Genomic DNA, 18,310 nt, shown 5'->3' on the forward strand with positions numbered 1-18,310 from the left:
GAAGGAATAAAGTAGTAACAGTCTCCAGAAGTTGAACCCCTATTACATCTTGCTTTCAGCTATTTAAAGCTTGTTTACAATGCTCCTGAGCTCTCTAGAAGGCTCAGAGTCTTAGTCTGTCTAATCTGTCTCTTCAACTGATTGATTCCATCAATAGGCAACATGGTTCGATGGTTTGCTCTTCTGACATAAGACTAACCATATTAAGATATTTTGGGCAGCTTGTTGTGATGTCTGGGAGCTCCCTCGTGTCAGAGATACCCCATGATTTCTTTGGGTGATTCGGTTGTGATGCGTTGTGCTACTCCATGATGTTTCTGTTTGTTTGGATGAGCTGCACATGCTGGGCTGTCACCTTTCCATTTCTAGCCTTCTGTCTCTATCCTGAAATGGCTATTTGAACCTTTGTTTTCCCTTTGATGGCTTCGAGTGACTGTTTTCTGTTACACACAGAAAAAGTAGAAAACTCTGAGAAATCCCACCCTTCCCTATCCTTTTCGAACTTGAAAAATCCTTTAGATATGGCCTTTTTCCTATCAGGTCCACTCTAAGGGTCGTTGTCACATATCGCAGACGGTCGAGTCCTTTTCTATTCCTTTTTATTGTGAAACTCTGAAAAAAACATGGCAAATACATTGAAAATGGCCTCCTTCCTTACCTCAATCATTATATATTTCACCTCCCGGAACCCATCAGGTCTAGGACTCATCGCAATTGGTGCTACCAAGCTTCCCTTTGTATTTCATTATATAACAAAAATACACGAAAATACATTGAAAAATGCCCTCCCGTGGACCTGAAAGATTATAATATCATTTTAGAACCCATCAGGTCTAGTTACTCGTCACAAATCTTTGCTTCCCTTTGTTGTGCTCCGCTATGATATAGCGATGCGATCTGATCACAATCACATATCGCAGATGTCCTCGGCCCATGGTTAGTGCTCCGTGTACTTCCCTGATAGTGATCCTGTGCTGTGATGTGGGCTGTCAATCCACACACGTGACCTATAGTCCACATTTCATCGTTGATCCCAATCGCAATGCCTCTTCTGTTGCGCCAATACCTTTGATTGCGATACAGTGATTCGATCCGATCGCAATCACTGATCACTCACTCCCCAGGCCTTATATATATATAACATATGTTATGAAACCAGCTCAAGAAAAGATAGAAAAGATAGATCAACGCCTTAGAATCCAGCCTCTTCGAGGGGGCAACCTCCTTTACATTACATAAATGAACAATTCTTGGATGATTCAAATGACAAAACATCATTTCTATATATAGGAGTCTAAGGAGTCACAATATAATCCAGCCGACCTAACAATAATAATATAAAGCCACAATAATAACAATAGTGGGCTTCTATGGGGCACAATAGTAACAATATGGGCACTACATGGGTACATCAATATAATAAGTGGGTTATACTAATAACAATAAGGGGTTACACTAGTAGTATAGGGGCCAAACATGCCCCTCTCCTTCAAAAAGCGTTGTCCTCAACGCTTGAGTAGTTCTTGATGCTTCTGTATATAATTCTTGTCCTCCCATGTGGAATATTCAGCGGGTAAGTTCTTCCACTTGACGAGATACTTTGAAATTGATCGATTTCGTAGCTATCGGGTTCTTGTTTCTGTGTCTTCTCTAGGTTCCAATATGATTTTTCCTTCCTCTTCAATTTCTGGCAATATTGCTTGAATTGGGATCTTTTGCAACTTTTGAATAAGTGGCCATACTTCTTCGTCCTTCTTCCATTCATCCCTTGCTTCGTTTATCCAATCTGGTTGGATAATATAAATAGCACAAAATAATGCTTCCACATCCTCATCCTTGAAGAGTCTTCCCATTCGGTAAGGTTGCCTTTTTTTAAGTGCATGTAGTATTGCCAACATTTCCTTCTCATAAATAGCTTGCTCGAGATGCAACAGTAAAAATACCCAATCACCTACATCAAAACATTTTTCACTATGATGTTGATCTACCTGTTGTTTCGTTTGATTTTGCACCGAAGTGGCGTTATCCTTTAAAAGTTGGAGAACTTGCTGTTGATGCTCGATGTGATCTTTCTCTGCTTGAACCTTTTTCTTCTTGATATGTCCTTTTATCTTTTGAGGAGTGGTAATTTCTTCCAGTCCTTTACAAGATATGGTCGGATTCATTTCCTGATGCTCGATGTGATCTTTCACTTCTTGAACATTTTTCTTCTTGATGTGTCCTTCTATCTTGATAGTTTGAGGAGTGGTAATTTCGTCCATTGAATTACAAGATATGGTTGGATTCATTTCTTCTTTCTCGATGTGATCTTTCACTTCTTGCACCTTTTTCTTCTTGATATGTCCTTCTATCTTGAGAGTTTGAGGAGTGGTAATTCTTGCCAATGCTTTACAAGATATGGTCTGATTCATTTCTTCTTTCTCTGGCATGGTGTCCTGGCGTATATCCTCTTCTTTTGATGTTTCTTTATCCTTTTCTTCCTTCTCTTCATATTCTATGTAAAATAATTTCTTCTCAGCACACCTATGACCTTTAGTGCATTTGCTATCACAATTGTAACAAAGCCCTTTTTCTCTTTTTTCTTCCAATTGTTGTGGTGTAACCCTTGTAGGTTGCGGAAGGCTGGGAGAAACAACACTTCCATCTTTATAGTTGTGAGGGGTATGTTTCCTGGTTTTCATAATTTTGCTTTCCATTATGTCACAAAGCCCTTTTACTCTTTCCAATTGTTGGGGTGTTGCTCTAAAGAAGGTGTTGCTCTTTGTATCCTCATAATGTGCTATCATTTCCTCTGTGAAAATTGACCACGTAACAAGTTTTTTACGAGAACAAAGCCCTTCATACCATAAAAATTGATCTGGTTCTAAATATGAAGATGCAATACATACCTTTTGTAACAGTTGTACACCATGTAGATCAAAATATTGCTCCATCTGAAGTATCCAATTTACTGGATCCTTGCCATCAAACTTCCTCATCTTGATTTTTCTTGATTTTAGGAGCTCGACCTTGAAACGACTGTAACTCTGTACTTTCATATCTTTAAGTTCTGAAATTGTGAACTATAGTAGCTCTCTGTGTCCTCTTTCCAATGCCACTAATCTGATCCAAACTGGATTCTCTAAGAAAGAGTTATGCACAATCTCCCAAGATGACCTGATTATAGACCTTTCCAGAAGAGCGAAATTGTATGAAGTGCCACGTGTCACTGTTTCAACCTTTGGATCTGAAAAATGCATACAAGAAACTGCAGTCCGTTCTCTTTCTGTACCTTCTTACGAAATTTCAATCCGATCCCCAGAGAGAAAGTTATGACGATTTTCCCCAGGTCACCTGTTTTGAATGTAATTGAGGAGTTCGCAAAAAGACCAACTTCTTCAGATCATATCTCCGCAAATATCGCGTAAAAGATCTGAAATTCGGACCCAAGGTTCAGTGTGATTTCTTCTCAAATGGGTTTTTTTTTGCGACTTTTGAAACGTTACAGAAAAAAAGTTATAGCGAAAATGCCACGATGACCTGTTTGGAGCTGCGAAACCCTAGAATCCAAAGCTCTGATACCAAATGTTATGAAACCAGCTCAAGAAAAGATAGAAAAGATAGATCAACGCCTTAGAATCTAGCCTCTTCAAGGGGGCAACCTCCTTTACATTACATAAATGAACAATTCTTGGATGATTCAAATGACGAAACCTCATTTCTATATATAGGAGTCTAAGGAGTCACAATATAATCCAGCCGACCTAACAATAATAATATAAAGCCACAATAATAACAATAGTGGGCTTCTATGGGGCACAATAGTAACAATATGGGCACTACATGGGTACATCAATATAATAAGTGGGTTATACTAATAACAATAAGGGGTTACACTAGTAGTATAGGGGCCAAACAACATAGCTCCCTGCCGATGTGATCCACCTTAAGCTTGTCACCTCTGCGATAGAGCCGATTGCAATTAGCCGCTTAGATCTGGGCCGTTGATCAGCCAGATCTAATGGTTGTTGTTCCTCGACTGCTAGAGCCTCCAATATGTAGTTTTTCATTGATTTTTCAGTGTTTTGGCCTCCAGACGGTGCATTTCCACCCTTCCAAGGGCTTTCCTCCTACTCTAGATTTGATCTTTGAATGACCCTTAAGCAGTTCTAAATACTTAGCGAAGCATTTTGGGACCCTTTACGTGATCACGCTGGCCTATGAAAATTTTTAAGTCATATATGGATCAAATTTTGGGCTTTTTTGTCAGCGAAGCTAACATTGGCTCCTTCTGGGGATGAAATCCTCCCTGTGAGGTTTCAAGGATCTTAAATCAATGCCTTTCCTAAAAAACAAAAATTAAATCTTCCTTCTAGTCTTCTATTGGGCATGGAGTCTATTTAGCATGAAAAAAAAAAAACATATTTACAATACCAAGGCCTTAAAGCCTTAAATGAAATAGAGTTTCGAGAACCACCGATTTATTGGGCTGCCAAAAGTATCTCCTCCTTCCAGATTGTGTAAAATGAATGTATTTTTTTGCTGCACTTGAGCGATGACAAACAGACCTATCCATAAGGAGTCAAATTTGTCATGATTACCTTTATTTTCTTTAAATGCATCCTATTTAAGCACCCAATCACCAACTTAAAAATTGTCCACTTTTGCCTTCCTGTCAAAGGTTTCTTTGATTCCCTTATGATGAGCCTTTGATTTTTCAACTAGCTGCTCTCTTATCGATGTAGTTAAACCAGATTATTCATTCTTCTTACCATATCATTCTCTTCATCTTGTTCTTCTTGCAATAACTTACCCACAGGGAGAATGAGCTGGATGGGAAAAAAAACATCAACACCATAAACCAATTTGAATGCAGAATTCTCTATGGAATTTTTGATGGTAACTCTGTCAGCCCATAGTGCAAATTTCAACTTGGAATCCCAGCTCTTTTTGTTGTCATTTGATAGCTTTTTGATTAACCTTACCAAACAATTGTTAGATGATTCTGCTAGGCCATTGCCTTGAGGATAATATGAGGTAGAGTGCACCACTTGAATTCCCATGGGTTCAATCATATCCATCATTTATTTTTCTTTGAAAGTCGCTGCATTATCAATGACTAATATGGTTGGGCAACCAAATCTAGCGAAAATATTTTCGTTCAAGAATTTTATGACAACTTGATGATTGGCATTCTTAGTGGGCATAGCCTCAATCCACTTGGTGAAACAATCGGTGGCTACTAAAATCCATTTGTGTTGGCCACTGGAATGTGGGTTGATCTCACCTATAAAGTATAAGCCCCACTGCTGGAAGGGACCATTGACATGTACTTGCTTCAGGGGCAGAGATTTTAGCTGTTGTCTTCCTGCAAACCTCTAACACTTGTCACAAGCTTTTACAAAAGAAAACACATCAGAGAATAGTCCAGGGCAATAATATCCAGCCCTCAAGATTTTGTGAGCTGTGGTTCCAATAATGATGCCCTCCATAGATGCTAGAATGGAACTGGTGTATGACTTCCACATATTGTTCTTTGTCTAGACACCTCGAAAGGATTTGTCTTTCCAATAAAGCATATCTTGGTCAATGTAGAATTTGGTTGATCTGAGTCTAATGGCACAAGCTTGACTCGAGCTAAGCCCTGGAGGGACTTCCAGCTTCTACAAGAAATGAACTATGTTGGAATACCATTCACATTTGGCTAGATTTTCAGGCAAGGACTGATTCTGCTTTTTCTCTTCTGCTGCTCCCTCTATCTGCTCATCATCTGAATTTAGGCCCATGGAATTTATGTCTAACAAGCTACAATTTTCTTCAGCCATAAGCTTAGCCAAGCCCTAGCCTTTGACAAGCTTACTGGGCTTCACCTCTATGTCAAATTTTATGAATTTTGCAATCCATTTTGCCCTCTTTCCATCAATATCTGGTTGAGTTAAGATATCTTTTATTGAGGTTGAAGGTACATAAATTACTTTGGAATGCAGAATATAGATTTTGAATGTTTTCAAAGATTTAATGAGAGCATAAGCTTTTTTTTCAATAAGTTCATACCTTAATTCAACATCCCTTAGAGTTTTGCTGAAAAAGGCCATGGGGTGCTCTATGCCTTCATCATTTTTCTGCAACAGAACTACTGTAATTGTATCATAAGAAGGAAAAGAGAAGATGCAAAACCCCTTAGTGTAATCTAGGTTGATTAGAGTGGGGGCTTCCATGATAGCTTGCTTGATGGCTTCAAAAGAGCTTCTTGAAGCAGATGTCCATTTTATTTATGATCCTTTCTTCAGCATGGAAGTGATATTCTTTACTAACTCTGCAAAGTTTGGAATGAACCTCCTTACAAAGTTAATCTTACCCAGGAAGGATTGGATGTTCCTTTTCAACCTTGGGATGGACAATGTCTGAATGGCTTGAACCCTTGCTGGATCAATCTTCAAACCTTCGGCATAAACAATATGTCTCATAAGTTTACCTTCTTCTTCAGCAAATTGTGACTTCTTTGGGTTCACTAAGATTCCAAACTGTCTGCACTTTAGGAAAACCTTCTTCAAATGATGTATATGGTCTTCATGGCTACTAGAAAAAACTATTATGTCATCAAGATAAATAAGGAAAAACTTGTCCTTCTCTCCCACAAAAGCTATATCCATGGCCCTCTGAAAAGTAGCCCCATCATTCATCAACCTGAAAGGCATCTTGGCATACATGAAAGTGCCCCAAGGAGTAGTACATGCGGTATTTTTCTGATCTTCAAGATGTACAACAATATGATTGTAACCTAAAAATCCATCTGTGAAAGACATGACTCTAGCCCTTGAAACCCTTTGTAGCAAGTGTTCCATCTTTGGCAAGGGGTAGTTATCTTTTTTAGATAACTTGTTCATATTTCTGAAGTCAACACAAAGCATGATTTCTCCATTTTTCTTTCTTACTACCACAAGGTTTGCTATCCATTTTGAATACCTTAGGGGAACTATGATTTTGGCATTCAACTTCTTGATTTCTTTCTCAATCAAAGGCAATAAGAGAGGGCTGGTAGGTCTTAATTTCTGCTTAAAAGGGGAAGTGTTCTTTTCCAGTGGGATCTCGTGCTAAATGATGTTTGTATCATAGGTTTTGAGATCACTGTATTCCCAGGCAAAAATATCAACAAATTGCTTCATAAGGGTGCAATACTTAGAATTTTGGACAGGCGACAAATGAGCAAACATATTTATGTATTTCGGATGGGCTGGGCTTCCTATATTATGTTTACAGACAATGGACTCATTTTCTGTGTTGGCAGGATTATATGGCACATCGTTCTGGTCAAACAACTTCTCTAGAGGCACTAATCCCTTTGGTATATGGTTACTAGGCAGCTAGACGATGCTTCCTCGGTTGATCGTGTTTTTTAACTTAAGTTGGCCACACTTTCCCATGGCTTCATTTTCTTGGTCGATGTGTGTTTTGGAAAATTCCTCCACGACTTGCAAAAACCTGTTAATTTCCTTAACGTCTTAAAAAACCCTTCAATATCTGATGTTGTCAGGCAGAGACGGTCTGTATTTTACCTGAACTTCATATGTCAATTTAGGAGGCAAAAGAGGAATAAACATGCTAGCAGAGATAGCAAGGGAGTCAACAAGTTGGTTCTTCATTCTTGGAATATAAGAAATGCTGAAATGATTAAAAGAATCCATGACCTTCCATACCTCATCTCTGTATGCTTTCAGCCTTGGATGCTTAGCTTGGAAATTTTTATTTACCTGCTGAATAATGAGATCTTCGTCTCCAAACACTTTTAGGCCTTTGATACCCATTTATTCAGTAGAGTTTAAGCCATAATCAAGACTTCGTACTCTGTTATGCTGTTTGTGACCTGAAAGGTTAATTTGAAAGATAAATGAATAACTTCCTGTGCTAGGGACACAAGGACTACACCTACCCATGCAGCTTCTTTAGAGCAAGCTCCATCAAAAAACATATCCCAAATCTGTGGGCCTTCTTCTTCAACAATTTGGCAAATTGGTTTTCTAAGTTGCATGGAGGCTAACTGGGATTCTTCAATATGAAGAATACATGCTCCAAAATTAGTGTCAACAGCATAGATGGGATGATTGGTGGGATTCTTTTCCTCGCTGATTATATAAGCCAACTGAGCTTCTCGGTATAATCTCTTGCTCTCAACTCTGAAAATTGGGACAGTAGCATAAGGAAGATCATTTTGTAATGATCCACCTAGTCTCTCGATCCAATCTCTGGAAAGTAACATACCGAACTTGGGGGGTACATCTGCCACCACAATATCCATCATCATGCTTTTCATAGGCAATTGAGACAAATTGATGGCTAGGTCCTTGATTAATCCTAGACATTTCACTTTTCTAGAGTCAAAAGAGAACAGGTCATGATAAGGCTTTGTGATGTCGAGACCCAACTCATCCATGATAGCCTTGGGCATTAGATTATGGCTAGCTCCAGTGTCTAGAAGGCAGTTGTGAAGGATTTTATCATGAATAGTTAGGGAGACATAAAATGATGGGGAGTTGTCTTCACAATTTTCATTGGGTTGAGAATAACAGCTGGCTTGTCATCTTGCAGATTTACACAGTTAGTGGAGGCTTGGATGGCTTTAGGATCAAGGGCCTTGAGGATGGATCTTTTGAAGGACTCATTCTTCAGTAGTTCAATCAGAGGCATAGGTATCCTTAGCTTCTAGATTTCTGATTGAAAGTTGAAAGGAGAGGGGGACCTTTCGAGACCTCTTACCTCATGAGCTGGAGCTTTGAGGATGATGGGATCAACTGCCACTTGTTTTTTATTATTAGCTTGTTGTACTGCGGAGATAGAAACTCTTTGAACAAGGGTTTCCTTGTCATTATTTATCTTTGACCATAAATTATATCTTTGATGATCTACCATTTGTAGAATAGCTTTACCATCCCATTCTTGTCTGATCTGGTCATTGCATAAGGACTTTTCATAGGCATATGAGGTCAAAAAGGAATCATTTCCTTTGTCTTCCAGACAATGGATCTCATCCTCTTCTTCAAACTACTCTTCTTCCATGATTGTATTTTGAAAAGGAGCCCTCACCCTTTGGTCTTCATTAGCCTCTTTGTTTCTTTGCAAAAAATGCAACTGCTCATTAGTTCTTCTATATGGATTTGGATTTCTAGGAGCACAGGTATTAGGAGCTCTCCCTTTTCCTGGGTGTTGTTAAACCTTTGTTTGGAGATCTCAGAGGCTAATGAATCTCTCATTTTGGTAATTTTATCTATCTTAGGATCAGAGGATGATGAAGACTTGCTCATCTGTCTTCTTCTATCAACATTTCCCTTGAGCTTCTCTGCAGCCATGATGTTTGATTCCACTTCCAAGGCTGCATCTTGCAAGTCAACCAAAGTAGCACATCTCCTTTCCCTCAAAAATGGGTAGAAGTTAGAATCAAAAGCACTGGCATAGGTGAGTTTAGCAGAGGTGGTAGTGGGTTTTACTTTGGCTTGTATCTTGTTGTACATACAGTTAAACCTCTTGTTAAAATTAGACAACAACTCACCATTTTCTCTCTTTAAGTTGCCAAACTCAGTATGGTAGTAGAGAAGATCTTTCTTATCCCCAGAATGCTTTGGGAATGCATCATCTAAAGCTTCAATGTCTACTATAGATCTTGGGGTTAGTTCTCTGAACCATTTTCTAGCCTCTCCATCTAGGCTTTGCACTAAGACTCTCATCCACACATCATCTTCACTAATGTCCAGATTATCAGCATAGCTATAAAATGACTCGAGATGTTCTTCAGCAATAACACCTTCAGTCCCTGTGAACTTAGGCCTATATTTATGATATTCTCTAGTAGGCATGACATTCAAAGGAGTGGGCAGTATTAAGGGCGCATACCTAGCAGCTATGATTCTTTCCATTTTGGTAGGTGCTTGTGGACTTGCCATAGCTGTGGTGGCTAAAAGAGTACTGGCAGTCTGAATGATAGAGGGTTGAGGAGTGACTGACAGGACTAAAGGAGTATGATGGATAGGAAGTGAGGTTTCCTTTGGGCTTAAAGTAAAAGGAGAACCTAAAGAATAAGGAGCTTTATGAATTTCTGAGAGTTTTTCTTCACTGCTAGTATTAGAATCTGTACTCTCAACATGTATTTGTTCTATTGTAGGATTTTATTGAAGAGATATATAAAATTGTTTAGGTTTACCTAAACTTGATGCTCCTTTCTGCAATGCCTCTCTTTATTTGATGCTCTTTTCAGGGTCAGGTACTGGATCAGCTTGTGACTTCTAAAGATTTCTCCGACTATGCCTCACAAACTGAGCCAGAACTATGAAGTGGAGTCGCTAAGAGGTTCAACCTCCAGTGGAGTTGCCAGATAGATGATTACAACAAAAAATGTGCCCAAACTTTGTCTATCATCAAAGTTGGATCTCTCGTTTCCCAGGGAAGCTGAGCTTCAGTTTCCTTTCCCCGGCAACAACGCCAATTATGTTAGCACTCCGGGAAACTCTCCTAGGTTGTAGCTCGGAGATGCCTGGTAACATATAATCTTCGATATTGTTCTCGGAACTATCAGAATGGATGCTGGTTTGGGACAAGTTAGATGACCATTTCATCTCAATTCTCACTCAAAACATGCATGAATACTTTCAACAACACAAGGCTTTAACTACTAATGCTCAAAAGTTTGTAGATCTAATGGATAAATGGAGAATACTAACTGTATTAGCAGATTGCATATATAAACATAAATCAATGATTAGCTATTGGCAGCAAAGAGAATACTGACTGTACTGGAAAATGCATATATGACCACATATGAATGGTAAGCTACAGGAAGATAGAAGCTTGCAAATCTAAGTTATCAAAGCAGGGATAAGATGGCAGTTTATTTGGCCTTAAACACAAATGAAACATGAATGAATTGTTCAAGTGCAAGCATAGAATAGTAGATAAAATGGGGATTGAACATGTAATAGCAAAAGGAACTTGTATTGCTAGAATAAAGATGAAGAACTTGAAGGAATAAAGTAGTAACAGTCTCCAGAAGTTGAACCCCTATTACATCTTGCTTTTAGCTATTTATAGCCTGTTTACAATGCTCCTGAGCTCTCTAGAAGGTTCGGAGTCTTAATCTGTCTAATCTGTCTCTTCAACTGATTGATTCCCTCAATAGGCAACATGGTTCGGCGGTCTGCTCTTATTACAGAAGAATAACCATATTCATATATTTTGGGTAGCTTGTTGTGATGTCCAGGAGTTCCCTCATGCCAGAGATGCCCCATGATTTCTTTGGGTGATTCGGCTGTTATGTGTTGTGCTGCTCCATGATGTTTATATTTGTTTGGATGAGTTGTGCGTGCTTGGCCGTCACCTTTCCCTTTCTAGCCTTCTGCCTTTGTCTTGAAATGGCTATTCGGATGTCTATTTTCCCTTTGACAACTTAGAGTGACTGTTTTCTTTTACACAGAAAAAATGCAGCAAATTCTGAGAAATCTCGCCCTTCCCTGTCCTTTTCGAACTTGAAAAATCCTTTAGATATGGCCTTTTTCCTATCAGGTCCACTCTGAGGACTGTTGTCGCATATCGCAGACGATCGGGTCCTTTTGTATTCCTTTGTATTGTGAAACTATGAAAAAACAACATGGGAAATACATTGAAAATGGCCTCCCTTCGGACCTCAATCATTATATATTTCACCTCCCGGAACCCATCGGGTCTGGGACTCATCATAATCGGCGCTACCAAGCTTCCCTTTGTATTTCATTATATAATGAAAATTCACGAAAATACATTAAAAATTTCCCTCCCGCGGACTTGAAATATTATAATATCATTTTAGAACCCATCGGGTCCGTTACTCATCGCAAATCCTTGCCTCCCTTGGTTCTGCTCCACTGCGATATAGCGATGCGATCTGATCACAATCGCATATTGCAGATGTCCAGGGCCCATGGTTAGTGTTATGTGTACTTCCCTGATAGTGATCCTATGCCATGATGTGGGTTGTCGATTCGTACACATGACCTACAGTCCACATTGCATCGTTGATCGCAATCGCAATGCCTCTTCTGCTACGTCGATACCGTCGATTGCGATATAGTGATGTGATCTGATTGCAATCATTGATCGCTCATTCCCTAGGCCTTATATTATATAACATAGCTCCCCGCCGATGCGATCCACCTTAAGCCTGTCACCTTTGCAATAGAGACGATTGCAATTAGCTGTTTAGATCTGGGCCATTGATCGGCCAGATCTAACGGTTGTTGTGCCTCGACTGCTAGAGCCTTTGATATGTAGTTTTTCACTGATTTTTCAGTGTTTTTGCCTCCTGATGGTGTGTTTCTTCCCTCCAAGGGCTTTCCTCCTGCGCTATATTTGATCTTTGAATGGCCCTTAAGTAGTTCTGAAGACTTAGTGCAACATTTTGGGCCCCTTTGCGTGATCACACTGGCCTATGAAAATTTTTAAGTCTATATGGATCAAATTTTGGGTTTTTTTGTCAGTGAAGCTAACAAGTACATAAACAAATCTTTCCAATTTTTCGATAAATTATCAATTACAACTTTTGATTCGCTTTGCGAACTGTTAGCTTGACATAGTAATTCATTTGGTAAACAACAACAATCTCAAGAGGATCTTATTTTCACTAGTTTAAATAGAGCTAAGAGTTCTAAAGGAAGATGTACAAGATATTTTGGAATTTATTAGAATTAGTCTTCTAAATGAGGTCATCGAATAGGTTGCACTCAAGGTACATGACATAATAACTATAATCAGTAGTTTCCAAAGTAATCTAAATTATCTCAATTATAATACACCACCCATAATAAGCATAAATTAAATTCAAGTAAAGTGAAAAAGATTATTACAAAAGGGGCTAATGCATCTTATTACTTAACAAGTAACAAAAATTGGCCAGAGTTTAAGAAAACTTCAAATTTTATATCAAATTAAAATTCTAGTCACCAACTCAATATGCAGATGATCAAGGTTTTTAAGATGAACAACATGAATACCTTTTTTGCTACAATATAGGAGGTTGATTTAGCAACATCCATTGATACTAATAATCTACTAAGAAATTCATTTGAAGATGATTCGATATTGGATACAGGAGAAACATAGCATATGGATATTCACATGGATTGCTTTGGAACAATGATATTCAAATAAATCCCATTTATTTAGTTGACTGAACAAATCAAACTCTCCAAGGAAAGGGCTCGTACAATTTTTTTTCTCCCAAAATTTGGTGAAATTTTGATTTCTAATGTATGGTTTGTTCTTATGCTTAAGAATAATTTGTTATCTTTGGGCTCAAATTGATGTTAAGAGAAATACTGGGGGGGTGGGATGTGGGGTGGGGGCAGCTTTTGAATCAATATTTTTATTCCATTTTAACTTTTCATTTCTTATTCTAAATTATGTACGCTATTTTTCTTAATGCAACATGTGTGTGTACACGACTTTAGTGAAGTAAAACGATGTATATCCACTTTACTTGATTTATCATAAATTCCATCAGTGAGTTAAGTTTAACCATTGCAATATTGATTAATTAACCATCCAGTATGTAGTAAAGAAAGGATAAATGACAACACATAAGAAACACACATAGAACACCATGATTTTAGGTGGAAACCCAATGTGGGTGAAAACCACAGCTGCCGATGTCTTTGTCTTCTTCTTTTATTATAAAGAAAAACTTCTTAAAATCTTATAATGGCATAGACTCTTACCAACACGCAGGTTCTTCCCTATAGTAGGATACAACCTCCACTCGTTCTCCAGCAGCCACTCAAAGGGAGCTATAACCCCCTGATCCCATTTACCAGCTCTTACCGGAAGGGAAAACCTACCCCCTGAACAAGTTTACTATCTACCACTAGAAAGAAGCTTTGAATGCCTCACTGAAGACTCCAACCCTCAGCACCTCATGGACCATGTTTCATAATATTTCAGACTGAATCCACCTAAATAAAAACATCAAAACGTGTAGGGCACATTCAATGAAATTTTCACACTGGACCCACTTCAACAATAAGCCCAATGCTAATTAACCATACTGAAACCAGATACTGAAACAAATAATCCAATCATTGAACAAACGAAGATACCATACTAAATCATAGAATAATGAATCACTATAACCATATCATACCAATTCTCACCCACTCATCAATATAACAAGTCATACAATGTTAGTCACCACATAAACAAAATGTTGTTATTGCAAACCCTGATCAGATTTACTTCGGAATGTATACGTGATTGTTTTGAAGTAAACTCACATATATATATGCTTCCTAGATTACTAAACATTGAATTGTTTTACTTACTAAATCACTGTAGTGCTAAAACAACCATTGAATCAAGTACAAATTGCTAAACCAATCACAGATCTCCACACTGTAGCATCATTACTAACCAATATTCTAATCCAAAATCAACCCAATCAACATTATCACACACATATCATCATGATAGAGACATCATTGACAGACATCAACAAATAGAATAAAAATCATCAAATGTCAACATCAAGAAGCAATGTAAACCTTAGTACATATACGCAACTTCCACAAGACAAATCAACGTATCTACCCATTTACGATGCAAAACACCCGCGTATAGGTCTCGACATACTGAAAAGCATATCCCAAAATATATATGCGACCCAACAGAAACATATTCGTGTATGTGTTAGGTCCCTATAATACTAGTGTATTCCCTCATTGTTATTAGTGTAGCCCTCGTATTGTTATTGTTGTGCCCCATAGAAGCCCACTATTCCCTCATTGTTATTAGTGTAGCCCCCTTATTGTTATTATTGTGCCACATAGAAGCCCACTAGTCCCTTATTGTTATTAGTGTAGCCCCCTTATTGTTATTTTTGTGCACCATAGTAGCCCACTATTATTATTGTGGTTCCCTTACATTATTATTGTTACGTCGGATCTGATTATATTGTGACCCCTTAGACTCTTATATATAGAAAGGAGGTTGTCTCATTTGAATCATCCAAGAATTGTTCATTTGTGTAATGTAAAGGAGGTTGCCCCCTAAAATAGGCTTATTTTGAAGGCGTTGATCTATCTTTTCTACTATTTTGTGAGCTAGTTACATAACCTTTGGTATCAGAGCTTTGGATTCTAGGGTTTCGATGCTCCAAATAGGTCATCGTGGAATTGGAGCTATAAATTTTTTTCTGCAACGTTTAAGAAGATAAAAAAAAACATTTGAACTAAAATCTCGCTAAATCTCGTTTCCGAATTTTAGATCTTTTCTCACTATATTTTCAGAGATATGATCCAAGGAAATTAGGGTTTGTGCGGGATCCTGAATTACATCCAAAACTAGTGACATTGGGAAAATAGTCATAACTTTCTCTCTGAGTATCAAATTAAAATTTCATATGAATTTATATATAGAGGACGGAATGTAGTTTTCTGTGTATAATTTTCAGATCCGAAGGTGGAAACAGTGATACGTGTCACTTCATACAAGTCTTCTCTACTGAAGAAGTATATAATCAGGTCAGTGTGGGATATTTGGCCTAACTCTTTCTTGAAGAATCCAATATTGATTAGACCTATAGGGATGGAAAGAGGTTTCAGAGGGCTACCACAGGATGAAACTGCAGACCTTGGAAATCTAAAATTGCAGAGATACAATAGATTCAATATTGAGCTCCTACAAGGAAGAAAAAAAGGTGTGTAGTCTTTTTAAAATTTTGCATAAGTTTGGTTTGAAAAATTAGTTTGAAGTGATTCAAAAGGGCATAGTGAAGCATAATTATAATTAATTGATGCCCTGAAGAAATAAATTGAAAACACCTAGTAAGGAACCCCTAAGCTCCACTATAACACATGAGGAAGAAATGCAATATGATATATCCAAATTGCAAGACCAAATGCAACAAATTTTTCTCTCACAAAAAGTAACAAAAATGAATTGGAAGTCATGATAAATGCTAAGATAGATGGTATAAAAATGGACATGGTATTTTTGATTGATGGTTTAAAATCATACATGGAAGTAATGATGAATGTCAAGATAGAAGGATTGAAAGAAGGTTTGGCAAAGTTGCTAGAAGAAAGGTGTCCCATTGGTGACAAGGAAATCCATGAAAATCATGATGAAGACAAAAGAAATATCAATCACGATTTTAGAGACTCCCATGTGGGGTTTAAAAACCACCACATTCCACAGATAGAGATGAGGAAGTTTGATGGTAAGGATTCGGTAACTTGGATACTATAGATGGAGCACTAGTTTGACCTACAGGATGTGCAACCCTCACAAAAGGTACGCATTGCATCTTTATATTTAGAACCAAATTAGTTTGTATGGTATAGATGGATTTTTTTCTCATAAACCACTTGTCACCCGGCCAATTTTTATGGAACAAATGATAGCACATTATGAAGATACAAAGAGCAACACCTTCTTTAGCCAATTGATAAATCTCAAACAAAAGGGTTCAATGACAAAGCACATTGAAGACTTCCAAAAGTTTAATATTAGGGTAACCAATATTCCAGACAAGCATAAGATTGATGTCTTCATAGGGAATTTAAAAGATAACATCCAACATGAGGTTCGCCTTTGGGAACCTGATTCCTTGGAGAAGGCATTTAGGGTGGCAAGAAAAGTTGAAATCAAAATTATGGCAACAAGGAAGTCTACCAATCACAACAATAAAGATGGAAGTGTTATTGGTCCTATTCTTCCACAACCTACAAGGTTGACACCACAATAATTGGAGGAAAAAAAGAACAAAGGGGCTTTGTTATAGTTGTGATAGAAAATACACTAAAGGTCATAAGTGTGCATATAAGAAATTATTTTACATAGATTGTGAAGAGGAGGAAGAAAAGGAAAAAGAAACATCAAAAGAGGAGGATATACATTAGGAAACAACCCCAGAGAAAGAAGAAATCAATCCGAACATATCTTGTAATGCATTGGTAGGAATTATGACTCCTCAAACTCTCAAGATAGAAGGACATATCAAGAAGAAAAGGGTAATAGTGTTGATTGATTCAGGTAGTACCCATAATTTTATTCATTCTAAGATAGCAAAGGAATTAAATTTCTTCCTATATCTAGCACCAGAGTGTCAAGTGATGGTTGCAAATGGAGGAACCATAAATTGCTCTAGAAAGTGACATAATATCAAGTTATCGTAGAATATGTATTGAATAGTCCAATGCTTTCCATTCAAATGGGTGGTGTTGATGTTGTACTAGGAGTCCAATGGTTACAATATTTGGGTATGATAACTTTTATTTTTCAATAACTTTTCTCACAAATTTTTTGGGAAGGCAAGGAAGTTGAATTAATGGGTATCGCATGGAAACTAGGAAAGTTAATCAACTCTAATAGCATGAAATAAATAAAGAACAATAGGGAGTAATTAAAAAATTATTTTCTCTAGAGGTTCAAACACTGAAATCATCTATTTATCCAGACCTCCAAAAAGTATTGGATAATCATTCCAAGGTATTTGAGACTCCGAAAGGCCTCCCACCTATTCATGATCATGATCATGTTATTCATTTGATTCTAGGAACTATTCCTCGAAACATCAGGCCTTACAGATATCCCTATGCCCAAAAGAGTGAAATTGAACGTATGGTTGTAGAAATGCTAGAGGCAAGTATAATTAATCCTAGTCAAAGTTCTTTCTCTACTCCAGTAGTATTGGTGCATAAGAAGGATGGATCATGGCACATGTGTCCAGATTATAGGGAGCTCAACAAGCTCACTATTGAAGATAAATTTCCCATTCATGTCATTAATGAATTATTGGATGAATTACATGGAGCAATTTACTCCACCAAGTTGGATCTTCGTTCAGGATATCATCAAATAAGAATGAAGACTAAAGACGTTCCAAAAACAACATTTAGAACTCATGAAGGTCATTATGAATTTTTGGTCATGCCTTTTGGCCTTACCAATGCACCTTCTACATTTCAAGGTTTGATGAATTCCATTTTCAAACCCTTCCTTAGGAAATTTGTGTTAGTATTTTTTGATGATATACTAATCTACAACAAGTCTTGGAAGGATCATGTTGACCATGTTGATAGGGTGCTCAAGGTATTAGAAGAGAAACACTTATATGGAAAAACCTCCAGATGTTTCTTTGGAGTATAAGAGGTGGAATATCTAGGTCATATTGTATCTCATGAGGGTGTTAAGGTAGACCCTAACAAAATTAAATCCATTAAGGAATGGAAACTCCGCACATCCATAAAGCTTCTGCAAGGATTTCTCAGGTTGATAGGGTATTATCACAAGTTTGTTAAGAATTATGGGAGAATAACAA

The sequence above is a fragment of the Pinus tabuliformis genome, chromosome 6 (assembly GCF_031772625.1).
Source record: "Pinus tabuliformis cultivar Carrire ecotype Pingquan chromosome 6, CPIR1, whole genome shotgun sequence".
Taxonomy (NCBI): Eukaryota; Viridiplantae; Streptophyta; class Pinopsida; order Pinales; family Pinaceae; genus Pinus; species Pinus tabuliformis.